Consider the following 18,115-nt stretch of genomic DNA (forward strand, 5'->3'; position numbering starts at 1 on the left):
AATATATATCACTGTAAAAGTAAAGATAGATTTAATCCCTAATTTTTTAAAGGTAAGACCATATAACGAAAAAAATTTAATTAGATATTAGGAAAGGGGTATCAAACGAAATGTGTTGAAATTAATGAAAAAACCTTTAATTTAAATTATTTGTGTATGGTTTTTACACGTCTCAGAACTTGCACATTGCTTATCTGCCAAAGCTCCCGGCACGGTGAGTACAATTTACCTATTTTGATCTCGTAAAATCCCAACACAGTTGTACCACAGAGACAGCAATGGAAGAATGCATGATTATTTGGTGTGTGTTTCAAGTTGTGTTGTTGAAAATGAGCACGACAGCCGCGATACCGCCAATGAATAGCGCCAATTTTGTTTTTTTTTTAATTGTATTTTTGTATTAAATAAATTAATGGCGTAGGTTTGCCCTGTCGCGCATCGATTTCGTCAAAGAAGACCCCTACTACATTTTTCTGAGAAATATTCTTGCGAAACATATCAATATTAACATTTTTCAGATATTTAAAAATAAGGGCCAAAATCGCTTACCCTCGTAAGATATGTTTGATAGTTTGTATGTCTTCTTCTGTGTCACCTCACCACCTTTTTCTCGACCGACCTCTTCTTCAATCACCTTATGAATTTTTTTCGAATGTCTTCTTCACAGTTCTGTCATTATTTATTCGCAGAATGTGACTGTACCATCGAATTCTTTGCGTTTTAATGAATCTGATCAAAATTGCACCTCTGATAGGTGTGTCCAACTCGCCATTGTACCGAATGCGATATTCTTAACTTCGATTCGTACAAATCCATACATCTTTGTGAGAACATTTCTTTAGAAATAAATTGATTTATAGGCTTCATTTGATTTCAGCAATCAGACCTCAAAGCCATATGTGAGGTTTTATCACGATTTTATATATTCTAAGCTTCAGGCTTTTTTTTTACAAAGTAGTCTCGACCTCATCTGTTTTGTATGCATGAAGTAAGATTTATTTGCAGCACAACTCCAAGGTACTTAAATTCATTTACTTTTTCAAAGCTATAGTTGCCGATTTGTTACATTCGTGTTGCGCTGCGTGCGGCATTTTCCATATATTTATTATTATCCGTTGATGGCAATTTCTACCATCCGAGCATATGCTTCTAGGCGCATAAATGTTTCATGGCCTGTTTATTTCTGACTATAATTGTGATGTCATGAGCATTCGCACACATTTGTATAGATTTGTAAAAAACTGTGCCTCCGGGATCATATCAGCTGTTATAACTGGTTGTAGTGCAGTCCTAGATTGAAAAGTAGCGCAACTCCTTGTTTTTTTTTGTGATATTATCTTGAATTCTCACTTTTGCCCAAGTCTTTGTTAAAGTTATGCCAGTATCAGACGTATCGGCTTAATCCTCTGTTGGGCGCCAGGGTCTGGACAGGTAGCTTCCTAAAATTTAATTTTCTATCGATTCATGGATATAACCTTTTAAAAATGATCCTCGAACAAGACGAAAAAAGACCAGACCCAGGTGAACAACCGAAGGTTTTAAAAAAGATGTCCAACGAAGGGTTAAAAAGTGTACCCAAAAAGTTGTTGCTCCAAAAATATTCAACAGCCCTTCCTCCTCAAAAATAAAAGATCCTTCGTTTTTTTCTTTTGTTTTTTTTTTTTCTTCAAACATTGTTTATTCTTTCATTATCTTTATTCATTAATATTTTTACTTTTGATTTGTAGACTATATGTGTATTTATGCATATATATTTGCAAATACAATATTTACCTTTTCTAGTAGAACTTATATATGGAGAACTTACAATGTTGGTCTATTGTTTTTACAGGCTTCAATTGTTTTTGTTTTTTTCTTTTTTGTTGATTTTCATTACTTTAATTTGTTTTTTCTGTAATTTTTTGAAATTTTACATTTTTTGTGCTTTCATGTACTAGGCAAATACACTATGTTTCATCAAATGTTGTTTTTATTTAGTTAGATATTTTGTTTTTCTACTTTTTACTTCTTTCCGAAATATTTGTATGTGTGCATGCATGTCTGCTTGTTTACATGGTTGGGAGATAAAATTAAAATAACAATTTTTTTTTGTGGTAGAGAGCAAGAAAACAGGCATAAAACTCTCACTGAATAATTAAATTAAAATTTAATTTCTTTCTCAGAACATTATTATTTTTAATTTTTTTATTTTATTTTTTTTAATACTCACTATTACTTCATATGTTGTTAATGTTTTTGTGTTTAATGAACTTCATGGCTATTATGTGACTAACAATACAATTGAATTTTAATCCTAAATGAAATTTTTATTTATTTATTTATGAACCCTCAACTGCCATACAGAAGCGTGAATATATTTATATATTTTATAATTTTCAAATTATTTATAATTATTTAAGCTGCATTTTTTACATTCATTTCCATTTTTAACTATTTATTTCTATTCAACATTATCTTATAATTAATTTAAGTGTTCAGTCGGTTATTAGATACATATTTATTAGATTAGTATTCAATGAGTATTTTTATACTAAAAAAAAACAATTAATTTTCAAAAGTTTTCAAATGCACTTTAAGGAAGAGAGCAATATGAAGGAGAAACTGTGAATCGTACTAGACTATCGGAAAAATGAAATAAAGCCGAATTTGTAATCTTCCGGTTCAGATGAATATTTGACAGATAAATTTTAGGACACGATAAATTTGATCTGGTTTTATAACACACCGTACAATAGAAAAAAAAATCCGAAACCTGCTTTTAAACCAAATAGTTAAATCTGTAAATTTATTTTATTAGTGCATTGTGTTTTAATAAAAACTTAATTGGCAGGCAAAAAAAGCAACAAGAAGCAAAAACTTCATGGCCGTAAAGGAGGCCGTACTTGTGACGAAAATAGTTGAGGAGCTCAAAGAAGTTCTCGAAAATAAGTAATCTTATGTAACATCTGAAGATAAAAGAACAGCTTTTCAATCAGCTCTTTCGAGTATAAACTAAGCAGGTGCAGCTGACGAATCGAAAAATATTAATCAACGCTTGAATCGCGTGTTGGCCTATCTCGGCGACTTACATTTATTAGGACATAAAGAAAATATTAGGTTGGGGCTACCATCTATCGAGAAAGTAATGGATTTCTTTTCCCCAAATTTAATATATTATATTGAACATTTTAACAGAAAGGCTAGGAAATAATGTTAATTAGAACATGGAGCTCAAAATCTCTTAGAAACACGGATGAATTCAAAACTACAAGGTTTATTTATTAACGCACCGAACAGAATATGAGCGCTACTACCGAACGCATTCTCCTACATCCCTAGAATTAGTGAACAAAGTAGGAGATGCAGATGTATTAGTATAGACTTGCTTTTATATATTTGGCCCGACTTGCCAGCATTTTTGGCACACCTCTTGAATCGAAAGGCCTACTGTTGCCTTTTATCGGAAGCATTTCCATGGTAGAAATACGCTCGTCAGATTGCTATAGCCTAACGAGCAGCAGCAGATACTAAAAAAATTCTATCATGGAAATTGTATGTCCACTTTCAGCACTTCGAGCACTTTGAGCTGCCGCTGTACTATTCGGTAATGTCCGGATACGAAACCGCGGAATGTATTTTCTAATAGCGTTCGCCACGAGCAGGCAATTGGGAACCTCCGAGTGTATTTCTGCCATGAAAAAGCCCCTCACAAAAAAACAGTGAGTGAGACAAGTCGCGTTGAGAGTGATAACATAAAATTGGTTGTTTTCGTGGTGAAAGTTCGTAGCATTAAATTGGACATCCTTTGGGAGATTGATGCTTTGCATATAGACAATGCTTCCAGAGTTACAACTACGGACTAACCCAAATGTTTATAAATGAGGGCATGCCATTGATGCAATTGATACGACTCCTATTCGTAATTAATATATAGACTATATTTAGAATTGCCTTATATCTTAAGACTGAGAATTCACTCAATAGTAAATTTATTATAGAGCAAAGGCAAAAATTAGAGTGAGTATTTGAAATCCATAATCAGCTCCGTAATGGCGGCTTGTTGTGGAAGAACGGGTAGAGAAAGTTTTAGCGGGCAAAGGCTTGACAGCGAATTGAATTTTCATCGCATTAAAGTTACAGATTTTTGGTCGAAAATACAGTTCTTTTATGAAAATGGCAACTCTGACTAAAAACTAACTGAAGTTTCGTGTTGAGCTCGTTTACTTTTTTTTGTGGAAGCACAATCGCGCTGCGTGAGACTACTTGGAGTTTTTAAGTAAAGTTTATTGCATATCTACTAATATATAAAAAGTTCATTGCATATCTACTATAAAATATTATACAAGCCTGTTGAGAATTTCAGCGGTTGTACTAGGTGAATGAAATAATAATGAAATTGTACGGCTCGCATTATCATTACTTAACCAACAAGTTTTCTGTCACATTCAAACTTTAAAATACTAAATTTAATTCATGAAATTTTTCAACTTTCATAGGTTTCTTCAACAACTGCTGGTCTCTTGCTTAAAATCACTTATTACATTAAACTATTTAATGAACTTCCAGATACTTTTTAGTATTCAATGATCATACATTTTATTAACACCTTTTTTATCATTTGACTCTAATGTAAATAGGATATTTTTTTAATGTAATTTACATAGTTGGATTTTGATATTGATAATTGTCACAAACAATGTTTACTTGGGCGGGTACTTGCCGGAAAGGGGGTTCGCGTACATAAATCTGCCTATACGTATGTGGCATTTATGAGTAGAGTTTTGTAAATTGTATGTAAAATTGAAAGATATGATTAATTATATACACATATGAATTTTCATTAAAATAATACCACACTCTAAGCAAAAAACCATACAACAATTTACTATTAATTTTTCTTTTAGCTAAGTACTTATGATGTATTGAGAAAAATATTTAACTACACACGTAAATATAATTCAAACATAACTTTTAATAAATGCATGTAGAAGTTTAAAAACACAACAACTATACGTACATTTAGTTATAATAATTATACACAAATACATACAAAGAGTGCCGTAGTAGGAGAATAATATTTCGTAATTTGCAATTTGAGAAAAATACTTGCCTACACTGTTACACACACAAGAGAATTAGTTAACACTTTTTAACTTTTGCGCTTAATTTTTCATAATTGTGTGATATTTTTCTAAGCTTGGCGATTTTTGAAGGCTTTCTAATTGATAAATGTTGTTGAGGTTTCTGGTATTGTAGTTTGGTGGAAGTTAGTTGAGTTTCTGATATTTATAGGTTTGTTTATTTAAATTTTAGTTTTTATATTAAATTTTATTTATAATTTATTTATTAATAACAATATTTATTTTGTCAACGCATAGTTGTTGAGCAAATTATAGTTTTGGTTTGTCAAGCACAGCAACTCGTTGGAACCCACTCAACCACTAGACTATAAACAGCTATAGGGTCTGCTTCAGTGGCATTTATTTCGCACTTTTTAAACTTTTTCTATCATTTTGGTGTTTCATGCACGGAGGGGGACTCGAACCTACACACTTCCGAACGGTACTTATGCACCAACCGGCTACGGTGGCCGCCATATTATCATCCATATTATCGTGGAAAAACATGAGATAGGAATCGAGAATTGAAAACAAATTTCCATTTACTTTTCAGAATTCTATTTAAAACTAGGTTAGTAAAGCTGCCTATAGAATGAACGCACTCGTCGACCAAAGAGCGAAAAGTCTTCTTTAACCCTATGCCCACAAGTTCTTACACAACTCTGATCTTTTGACGAATCCAGCAGAGCTCTGCGTAAACTCTTCAAGTCCTTGAAGAAGTTATTCTACCAGATCTTAGCTACGACGACGTCCGAAACATACGCACCAGAAATGCTAAATGGAGTATACTTCTTTCACATCCCTGCAGCTCCTATTGAGATCTCTGGCGGAGATATCCGACCCTAATGGCAGAAGGTCAATAGTTTAGTGACAGTATTTTACTTCTTGAGAGGCTCACAAAATTTTTGTGTTCTTCTTTCGGCGAGTGTTTACAGTTTGTCGTCTCCTGCTATTAGTGACTGGCCTGCCTTCTCTTGTATCAATAATAATCCAGAGGAGTTTGTGCACTCGATTTCACAAGACTTGTTGTTGTGCTTCTCATACTTAAGCGTCAGCCTTCTACAACCACTAGTAGAGCAACTTATTGTGAAATAGATTGGAGGAATCTTCGACATATTTGAACGTATTTCGAGAGATCCGTCAATCTCATCTACTTTGCTGACAAGTCAACTGAAAACAGTTCGCTTTGAAAACAAATACAGTGATCTAGAAGGCTGTAAGCTTCTCTCGGCGATAGCTGCTGAGCTATTCTGTTTCAAGCAATCCCGTACATTTTTGAACCATCTGTAAAGGTGAAAAACTGGTCATCTCTAGAAAATACCAGATTTCTGTCGGGAAATGAACTGCAGACTAATTTCCAAAGTCGATTACCGTAATCCGATAGTCAGTTTCTGGGCCATAACTTTAACAAAACATAATTCTACTAGAATACTTGTTTCTAAATGCTGCAGAAAATGTTAGGGTTTATGAATAGATGCTTATACAACTCATGAGCTTTACAACAAAATAGAATTAGTGCAAAGTGTCCTTTGAAAGGAAGAAGGGTTTCGCTTATTTTGACGACTAGCGCACGTTGTTAAACTCGGCCAAAATCGCTTGAGCGGTTATAGGGTCACTCAAGAGAAGAAGGGGCGGATTAAGAAGAAGAAGAAGAAGGAAAAGAAGAAGAGATGCATTTCACTAAGTAATTGAGAATCTATCAAACTGGTGAAGGTAGTTCACCACAATAAAACCAATTAGTTCCAGCGTGATTCTCATTTCAATCATTTGATGTCAGGCATATGGTAGAAAAAGAAAGGGCCGGGGGTTGTGACTTCTCTGCTTCAGACTTTTCTGGATCCCTGCATAATTAACTAAATTTGTAGGTCTTAAAGACATACTCGAAATATTGCACTAATTTTAGGCGTCCCTACAAACATGTTTGGCGGGTATAGAACGGAATCACTTCTAATCAGCCTATAAATAAACCTGATTATTTGTTTGCACCCAAAATTTAAAACTCGCTCAATAAATGATAATATTACTTGACTGTATTTTTCTGTAGTGATTTTTTGGCTTGGAAGTTTGGTTGTGGTTAAATTTTGCTTATCTTGTTGGCTATTTTTATTTTTAAGCTTTATGATTAGTACATTATTATTATTTATTCTTTCAATAATATATCGCTAAATATTTATATATCCAGGAATGTGTAAAAAAATGCAAACTCAGCTGCTTTCCTTTAATTTATTTTACACTTCCTCCACGTTGTAATTTTTAAAGACCTTTCACTAACTATTATTGCAGGAAGCTTGTGTGGTGGTGTACAAATTTATACAAGATTTTTTTTGTTTTTTTTTTTTGGCTTTTAGATTATTAATATTTTTCTTTTTAGCTTATTAATTTACTTTCCTTTTTTATAGTAAACAACAAAAGTTTGCGAAACGCGCCACTTGCTCCATATCTTTAACTGGGACCTATTTTCGAACAGCAAATCCACTTATATAGAATAAACAATAATAATAAGAACAAGTAGATATATTTATATACATATATATAAAGAATAAATGAATATTTATTATAAGCAATAATAAGTTTGGAGTTGTTGTAATTCACAAATTTTTTATGCTTTTTTTTCTGTATTTACTAGGTTTTTGCTGCCAAAGCCAAGTGTATAATTTTGAAATTTTTTTTAAAGGTTCTTCTCGAAACATTTGAAGAATACCATTTCTCATTTCAACAGTAATTTAGTATGCAATTTTTCTTCTATGTATTTGTATAGTTTTTAACTGTTTTTTTTTTTGTAATATTTTTTTATTTTTTCCTTGCTTTATAGTTTTAGTTCTTCACATGTTAAGTATTATATTATATTTTTTAATGGAAATATTTAAATTTGTATGGAAAAACAAATTATAAAATATAAAATAATAAATAAATGAAAAAACATACATACAACTTAAATAAGTAAAAACTTCGCTCCTCTCTTGAAAGAAAAGCTAGTATAGACTGTCCAAGAATTTGTAGTAGATTTGAAAATTCAAAAAGATATATTTGTTAAAAATTTCGCTCGCGCCTTTTTGTCTAATTAACTAATTTTAAAGCTCAACTAACATCTTCATACCAGTAAAAGCTATTCAGGGAAAATTTCAAATGCAAATGACTTTAAATACTTATGCTCACTCTATGATACTGATATATATATATCGAACGAAAAAGGATATATCCGGCTGTATTGAAACAGACAGCAGATAAAATTTTCAAAAATCTACGTAATTTTTTAGCCACTTGAAACTTGAGCCATTTGAAACCTACTTTGCTCTATATGATTTTTGTTGTAGTGTTATAAAAAAAATTATTGAATTTAAAAAATAAATAAATAGTCAAAAATTGTCAACATGTGCTTATATTGCTCTTTAATATTTTATAAAATATCTGAAATTAGCTAAAAGTTCCTCTGGGTATATTTTATTAATTAAAAGTTTTTTATTTTTAATAGCTGGATATACACTCTTTCGTTTAAGATCGGTATTAATTTCGAATAAATTTCAAGTCCTTTGAAAAATTAAATTGATGGGGAATGAAAAACCGAGTATAGCATAACTAGTATACGAAATCTAAAATTTCACGTGCACATGAAATACAAATTTAATATTATATTAAATTATAAAAATATATTTCTTAATCTCTAAAAATATTATTAAAATAAATTGTTTGCGTTTTCTGTGCTCCACTCAAAATTTGTTTATTTATTAATAATTGGAATTGCAATAGGAAGTAATGGAAAAATTTTAAAAATGAAGCTACACACTTAGTTTTGTTAAAAAAAATTAAGACAGAGAAACACGATTTCATAAATTTTACTAAAAAATATTGCAGAAACATGTGAAAAGCTTGTACTTTACAAGTCCAAATTTTATAAAGTTTCATAGAAGATATTATTGAGGAAAAATCATAGTTCGGAATCCACAATATTAAAAAAAAAATATTATTAAATAAATTGTTTGCATTTTCTGTCCATACCGTTTCTTATTTACCGATAATTTTAATTAAGTAGTTGAAAAGTATGAAAAATATATACTTTTATGAAAAAAAATACTTTAAAATTAAAAAAATAATTATAATAAAAAAATTAAATATAAATAAAATTATAATGATTGAAGAAAACGTTTCAAAGGTGCATATACATATATCTTTGTTAAAAAATATTAAATCAGCATAACGGTTTTAAACAAAATTGTATTAAAAAATGATGAAAAAAATGTATTGAAGAAAAAATATTTATTATTCTCTTTCCCAAAAAAATTTTTTTCATTTTATATCCTTTTAAAAGTGGTATTATTTAATTTAGCATTATATTTATTATTTTCAATTCTAGGTACATTTTTTTATAAGCAAATTTTGAAAGTTAAGTTTTTCATTTTTAATTCTTTCTATATACTTACATATACTATGCATGTATTGGTTGTCTTAATTCATATACATATGTATGTGTATTTAAATATTAATTGGTTAACAACTCATTTTCTTATACATACGCATATATAGATGAAGTTAGTTATTTATGTGTATTTTATTTACAATAATTAGACTTAAAAGTATTCACAAAAGCATTTAATGATCATTTACCAACTTCGTACATATTTACACTTTTCTTTGTCCATTAAATATTTATTTAAATTATTTTATTATAACATTGTCTTTATTTAATTATATTTACTACAAAGTGAGTGATACTTATTAGTTTAGTGAATACGCATTAAAAAACACAGTATTTAATTAATTTACATTTATAACCGAATATATCAAAGAAACACATACATATATATCGCCTGATTACAAACTATGAACATTTTAAAATAGCAAAAGTTCATTATTACAATTAATTTAACTGCTAATCTATTTGTACAATCTCAAACTAAATTTAACTAATTATTCGCATACGCGCACGCGTTGTCAGCAACAACTCTGTCACACATACATCTACACTTCTGTTTCAAACTACTCGTATTTATTGTCAACACAGCCTTGAGAGTGAGTGCCTCCCAATTGAAACGCTTGTCTCCAGCGAGTGCCTCTCTTCTCAGCTATACTCTCCTGTTACGTCTCGTTTTCATAACAACTCACGTTTTTCGCCTTTTTAAAACTTATTTGAATAATATATTTTATATTTATTTTACGTTAATTAAACAAAATTATTGTTATTTTTATTTACACATTTTTTACAATTCATTTATAAACATATTTTTATTAATTTAATCTAATTTTGCATTACACATATCCCGACGCGAATATTCAATATTGTTTTCCCTACATTCGTAGCTGGAAAACTGGCTTACGTAATTTGAATTTTTATACAATGTACTGTACTTATAACAAAAGAACTAATTGTATGCAAAGCAAGAAATATTCCTGTACGAAAATGTAAATGCTTGCCCAAAAGATATTTAAAGTCATTGAAGCTCGTTTTTTCTTCGATACACATAATTAACTCAAAAAAAATTAATAAATGTCCTGGAAATAATCACTCCTCATATAACGAAGTGAAGACCTCGTGTGTAAATAGCGTTGCCTTAAATTTGTATTGCATTCAGCATTTTCTATAGTTTCATCTGTCTGCCAACAATTCTATGCAAAGGGTAGTTACAGCCGTGAAATATCGCTTGGAACATCTTTTGGTTCACGTGAACATTTCAAAGCGGCTATTATCAAAAATGAAGAAATAAAAATTATATTGAAAAATTCCGCTTACATGGGGCAGAATTAGTGCTATTGTTGACTGATTTCATTTCACTTTTCACGAAATTTTAAATAGCAAATGCAATTTTAGGCCCCGGCTTAAAAATGTTGCTAGAATCATGTTGACTACATGTTGCGAGCTTTTTCGCAACCTGAATACAGTGCAACTTTGTTGTGAAATGATTGTTAAATGAAAGTTAATCCATATTTCACGGCCAAGAATTTTGAATGCATTTTGACAGCTGTTTCACATGAAAATACATTAAAATAGGACTTGGGACTCTTATGCTTAAGATTGCATGTGAATGATCGCCTCAAGCCTAATTCGAGCGAAGGCCGGGCAGACGCATAGAAAATGGTGCGCCGTCTCAATCTTTTCCCCACATGCTGTGCAGAGTGCACTGACTGAAATGCCTACCTTTTCCATTTGCTTCGCCTGCTGCATACAGTGCCTTCTGCTTAAAGACAATACGATCTGTGACATTCGGTCGGATGTGACAGGTAACATCAGTTTTTTTCTATCTGCAACCTCTCTCAGCTTGCCAAGCTCGCTTGTGGGTTGAAGTAACCCGTTTGCTAACTGTGGCTTTGATGGCTGCAGAAGGGAGTGACCGAACGGGTCCCGGGCCAAAGAAGTTGGCCTCAGAGCACATCCTAGCTAAAGAGTCAGAGGTATCATTACCGGTGTCTCTACCGACATAGTACAGCCTGCATTTACAGGACTCAACTCCCTTTGAAGTAGGTGGAGGGCTGTCTAAGGCCATGAGCGCAGCTTTGTTGTTGCTGCAGGCATGTACAGATCTGCCTCTCCATTCGTTTTCCATAGCAAAGCTCATTGCTTTTTGAATAGCATACACCTCCGCTTGAAAGACAGATGCGTACAGTCCAAGAGCAAAATGTAGTTTTGAGCCGCTCGATTCCACATAGACACCAGCGCCGGAAGCGTCCGGAACCCATCCGTAAAAGTGCGAAAACAAGCAACATTTCGCCTAGTTAAGCAAAACCAAAACCATATCAAAGGCGGAAAGATAAATACTCAAATTTTTCTGTTAATTCAAATTACCAAAGTGGCTTAAGGTTATTGTATTTTACAGTTAATGGATAGATGTTTGATGTTTGCTCAGCGATTTGTTTCTGTTTACACTTTTAATGTATATTACAAACCTGAAGTTTAGTACTTTTAGAATATTAGAGAAAATTTAAAGCTAAATAACACATTTTCAATTTAAAGTCCCATACTTCTGATCTTTTCACACTCATCTCAGTATTTATAGCTAAATTAAAAATTAAAAAAGGGCAAATCAGTAATATTCTCAGACCTTAATTGTCTTCAATTTTCAACAAAATTAAATTAATATCGTTTCTATTATATACTAAAATGCTCTACAATAGTTTTAAGAAAAACAATGGCCGTATTGAATGTTTAATGATTTTAACAAATTTTGTATCCTGGGAAGAAAATCCTGAAGTCCGAGACAACAACCTATCCTTAATGCAAGGGTAGTTTCGTGGATCTGGTCGTCAAATATTATATAAATGTTGCGCAATGTTTCCTATAAAAAAATTGATCTTATACAATTTTTACTGAATTGAATAATTGTATGACCCGAAAACACTCCAGAGATTAGGAATCCCGAAATATCGAAATCAACAACTACGGCTAATATTGTCATGCTTAAATGCTTAATTCGTGCGTAGTTTCGTACACTTTATAGTCAAATATAACATATATATATATATATATAATAGGCGCGTACACCCTTCTTGGGTGTTTGGCCGAGCTCCTCCTCCTATTTGTGGTGTGCGTCTTGATGTTGTTCCACAAAATATAACATAAGAACATAAAAAACGTTTTTCTACAAAAAAAACATTAGGCTTATAAAGCTTTTACTGAATTTCAAAATTTTATATGCGAGAAAAAATTCCGAAATTCGGGATCTCGAAATGCTGGAATCAGCAACTACCAACAACTATAATATGGGCATCCTTAATACATGCGTGGATTCGTAGACTTGATAGTGAAACATAAGTGTCGTCATGTTTTTCTATATGAAAAACACACTTCTATAACATAAGAAAAAATCATTTTTCTATAAAAAACTTTAGGCTTATACAATTTTTAATAATGCCGAAAGTCGGGATGCCGAAATACCGAAATCAAAAAATATTGCTAGCATTAACATCCTGCAGTATGTATCTGAAATGTTTCGCCAATCGCTGCCTACGGCGAATAATGGGAATTTTCTGGCCGAAAACAATTTATAATCGAAGAATATGGGAAATCACGAAGTAAAAAGGCATAGATAACAACATTAAGCGCAAATACGGGTGGATCGGCCACACGTTAAGAAAGAACGCAAGCAACATTGCACAATCAGCTTTGGAATGGAATCTGATCGGTACTAGAAGCAGAGGGCGACCAAAAACTAAGTGGAGGCCTACAGTTAATAATAAAATATCCAAATCGCTTAGCGAATTACGATACGTGGCTCGTAACAGAGAGGGCTGGAAATGTTTTGTAGATAGGTTAAGTACCTAATTTTATACTGTAAGTTACACTTGAATAGAACACAGCAATAATAATCTATGAACTTGATATCACTTCAGGCAGGCATTTACATAGTTGAAAACATGTTAATGGATAAAAGTAGCTAGTATATATTACATTTTCTTCCAAAAATACATGTGCAAACAAATGTCAATTATTAAACCACAAAGATTTACAAAAAATTTACATTCATAATGCAAAAGTCCCTTAGTAATAATTCATTTACGTTTACATGAAAATATTTCTATCATAATAAATTCTTTGATATTTTCGCCTCAAAATTTAATACATTTTTTATAAGCCTATACTAATTTGTATTAATTAATTTATTTTAATTATAGCTAATATTGAATTATTGTCGCTTTCACTAGCAGTTTATTAGGATTTCTTTATTAGCATATAATTTAACTGTAAGTATTATATAAATATATTTTTTAATTGTATTACATATGCATGTTTTTTGAATTAAAATTTAAATTTGTTAAATAATTTAATGCTAAATATATTTTTAATATTTCATATTGGTTTTAAGTTATTTGCTAAATGCCGAATGCTCACTAAGTTGCTTAAGTAAGGATTAGATTCAATTAAAACGCTCTCGAACACCTGCCAAGCGGAGAAGCTAAGCCCCGGTTATTGCTTTGAGGAGTTTTTTCTTAAGTATTTTTGGCTAACGGTTATTTAATTACATACGTAGATACTTATGTACATATATATGAATATATGTATATGTTATTATATGTATTTGCTAATGTAATATTTATGATCTATATATATGTATGTATGTAATTAATTATAATCACTAATACCTTAATTTTAGTTTTCTGCGCTGTACAAATTACTTGAATAAGAATTGACTCTTTTAGTTTGAAAATTTTCACATTTCATACAAAATTGTGTTTTAGTTTATTTACGTATATCATATATAAATATTTTGGCCTAATAGAATAACAGGAAAATACTAAACGAAGACTAAAAATTAATAAATAAATTTTACTATAGTAAAACGAAAATAAAGATAAATAAAAAATGTTACATATTTCCAAGTAACAAAATTAAAAGCTATTAATTAAAAGTTGATTCAAGATTCAAGTTCACATATAAAAGAGAAAGTAAAAAAATTTTTTGAGCTAAGAGTGGATTTGCTTTACTTAGTAATACTTTGTATTATACCACGTTCAAGCAAAATCGGTTACATCAATTTTGAGATATCGGTACATAAAGTCAATCGGGAAGAAAACATCAAGTTCCATAATGATTCACAAGGATAGAGTCAATGAACCTTATTGGAAGGAAGGAAGGCCTACTAATGGTGCGCACACCCACCGACATAAACGCAGGATCGTTTCAGCTGTTACGATGAAACCAATGAGAGCCCCATATAAATGAAAAATTACCACCCTTCCGTATCGTAGTATCGTAGATTTCGTCATAGAATTTTGGAAAATTCCGTAGGATCGTGTCAGCTGATTCCTTTCTCACCACACACTGTTGCCATACAGTACATTGAAAAATCATTTACAAATAAACTTAGAAAAATCTTAAAAAAAAGAAGAATGTTAATTATAGATAAATAAACTATTTGCATTTGTTGGTTTTTTTGGCTTTGATTTATTAAATAATGAGTGTAAAAGTATGTAAGCAAAAATATCAATGGCAATTGTGTAGGTACAACTAGACACAAATACACACAAACCGATGTATTGTGTAAATATGTAACTAAAAGAACGCAGTTGTTCTCTACGGGATAAGTTTTGCTAAATTTTGTGTTCTCTACAGGTTGCGGTAAGAGACTAAGACACGTCGGTCAGTGTGCGCCCTATTATAGTGTGGCCAAAGGTAATATAGTAAACGTGAAAGTGATAAGTTTTGTAATATTTTGTTGAGGAGCGGTCATAAATACCCTATTAAAAGATAGCTGAAGATTTTTATATTAGAATTACTAGGATTACAAGCTGTCCTTTTTATTATGCAGCAATTTCCTTCTTTTTTTTTGCAGTAATCAACTCCGCCCATACTTGGTCTTCCACGGTTTTCTCTCCCATTCCCTTATAATATTCCGTTCCTGACTCTAAAAATCTCGGAAAAAAGCATTAACTGGAAATACAGAAAATAGGCAAATGAAAAGTTTGATAACAAAAACAAAAAAGCCCGCTTATGGCCGGAATTGAAATCTTGACCGTCATTGCAATATTGCTTTTTGTTGTTGTTTGTGGTATTATAAACCAGAGAAATTTTCAGTGGCTATAAGTGCACCTGATTTAAAATTTTTGTATTGTTTGAGATTTGGTACTCAAAAACAAAATAAATAAGCTGAGTGCGCTGAGAAATGTGATAAAAGCCCAATTTAATAAAACTCTAAGCGCTGAAGATTGGAAAAAAATTCGCAAACTCGATTTGCAGCCACGAGATTGTAGACGTATTAGGGATTTTTTCCAGGAAAGGCATATCAATTGTGTGGGTGACGATGGGCTTGCCTGAAGACCAATTTTCACTATATTTCAGATTTATGCTTTTCTAAATCTAATCACAATTGAATAAATTTTAACACTGCCGCCCACAAGGGTGGAAGGCTTGGCAGTAGATCACATTTTTCATACTTCATATTTTTACTTTTCTAGGTGAAAGTAAACCAAAAACAAGAGTACAAAAATGCCTTATTTGGATCGTCATACTGGGCATCGTCCTCAGTTCCTGTACTCTGGTTCTGAAAAAAGCACTTTTGAATAGAAGCCAGCGCAATATGGGTACCGCGAATGCTCACACCACTTCAGAGCCAAAGCGCACCATGTGTTCACGGAAGTTTTTGAAATCTGTGTAGCGAGAATGTGAACGAATGTATAAACCAGACTGTTATTGGAGATGAAACTCGACGCTATCCCTATTATACTAAGTCGAACCAGGAGAAGAGAAAGATATGAGACACCCAATGGAGTTCAAGATGCCGCAAACAACTGGAAATATTGCATCTATTTTTTTTTTTTTTTGGTTTGTTTTTGGTATTCATAAGGCAACTTTTGGAAAAACTCAATTATGGCATAAATGAAAAAAGGATAAGAAAATCTAAACGAGGCGTGCACGTTCGCAAAAGCTTTACTGCGATGGCTGCCCTACCTTAGTGTGTATTCACAACACTTAACCTCCCCCCGTTGCTTCGAGGAAACCAATTTCTATATAAGTGATTTATTTGTACCGGTTCTACAGCCGAAATACTTGTGATGCTAATTCAGATTTCGAAATTTTAATAAATCAATATACTAAATATTTGTAGCCTAAAAAAATATTTTATTTAGTTTAAAACAATATTTTAAAGTTATAACTTAAAAAAAGAAGAAAATTAAAAAGTATTTGCCAAATACTATTTACGAATTCAAAGGTCTAAAGTTTTAAATTATTTAGAAGGTTAAAAAATTGTAAATCAATGAATTAAAATAAATGGATAATATTATTAATTTTTTAAATAAAATTAATCAAATAAATTAAAATTCTGAAATATTTTATAGATCTAAAACTTCAAACTACTTTAAAAAATATTTTACAGATTTACACGCTTAAAACTATTTATTACAAACTATTATTATTAAACTGTAAAAAGAGTTTCAAATATATTTAGTTTAACCTAAAATGTTTAAATTTATTGAGAAGGTTTCAAAATGCATTTAAAAAGTTAATCATGTGATTTAAATATTAAAGAAACAATGTGAACCTTAAATAGAGCTACACCTAAATCTTGAAATTATTTAGAAGGAATTGAAAAAAAAATTATTTTACAAACATAGTATTCAAAATTTTAAAAATTAATTTAAATACAGGGTGGCTGATGAAAGGTGCTACCAAAAAAAAATGCGTAATAACTTTCCTCTTGCTTAAGAAATTTATTCAATTTTATTTTATTCATAGATCCTTTTATTTAGCGAAAATAAAACTAGGCTTTGGATTGTGCGCCGCTTTCCAACGTTGAAGTCCGTGGTGTCTGTTCAAAGGGAACACAGGCGCTCGTTTGGCAACCCTCCTCCTAGCAGGTGAACCATCATGAGGCTCCTGAACAACTTTGCCGAGCGCAGAACGCCAAGAAACTATCGCTGGTGTGAAGGCTGCGGTGCAAGTCAATCTTAGAATTACGATAAGGAGCTTATCTGAACAAATCAGACAGTTCTGCCTGCAGATTTAAACTTATTTCCATATGAAATTCAACTAACAAGCGTACAAAATGTTGCAGACTTGCCAATTTGCTTTGAATTTTGCTAGAAGTTCATTTAAATGGTTGAGGAGCACGAAAACATATTGAACTTCACTTATGCTCTTATGTCTAATGAAGCCCATTTTGATCTAAACGGCAATGTGTGCAAACAAAACTGTCGAATTTGAGAGAATTACATCCATTTCGCGTCCCAAAGGGGGGGTGCTGTCTCATCAAAGTTCATTGTTGGCCCTTAATTTTTTCCTAACTTGCGTTACTGTTAGGGTGAATGCACACCGTTGTTAGCTACTGAAAAGATGTGGAAAAAAAATTTTCTTTAGGGAAATACGCCGAAAAGAATTCCTTTTAACACTAGGTAGTTTCTAGAAAATGCAAAGCTGATCTGAAGAAACTCCACATTCCGTTGGCCCCTAAGGTCTCCTGACCTTACTGCGCGAAATTTTTGTTTTTTGTAGGTTACTTGCAAGGAGGAAGTATACATCACAAAATCAACAAATTTCAATTTCAAGGGTTCTATTCGAATGATAATTGAGGAAACTCCCGAAGGCAACCCTC

The sequence above is a fragment of the Anastrepha obliqua genome, chromosome 5 (genome assembly GCF_027943255.1).
Source record: "Anastrepha obliqua isolate idAnaObli1 chromosome 5, idAnaObli1_1.0, whole genome shotgun sequence".
NCBI lineage: Eukaryota > Metazoa > Arthropoda > Insecta > Diptera > Tephritidae > Anastrepha > Anastrepha obliqua.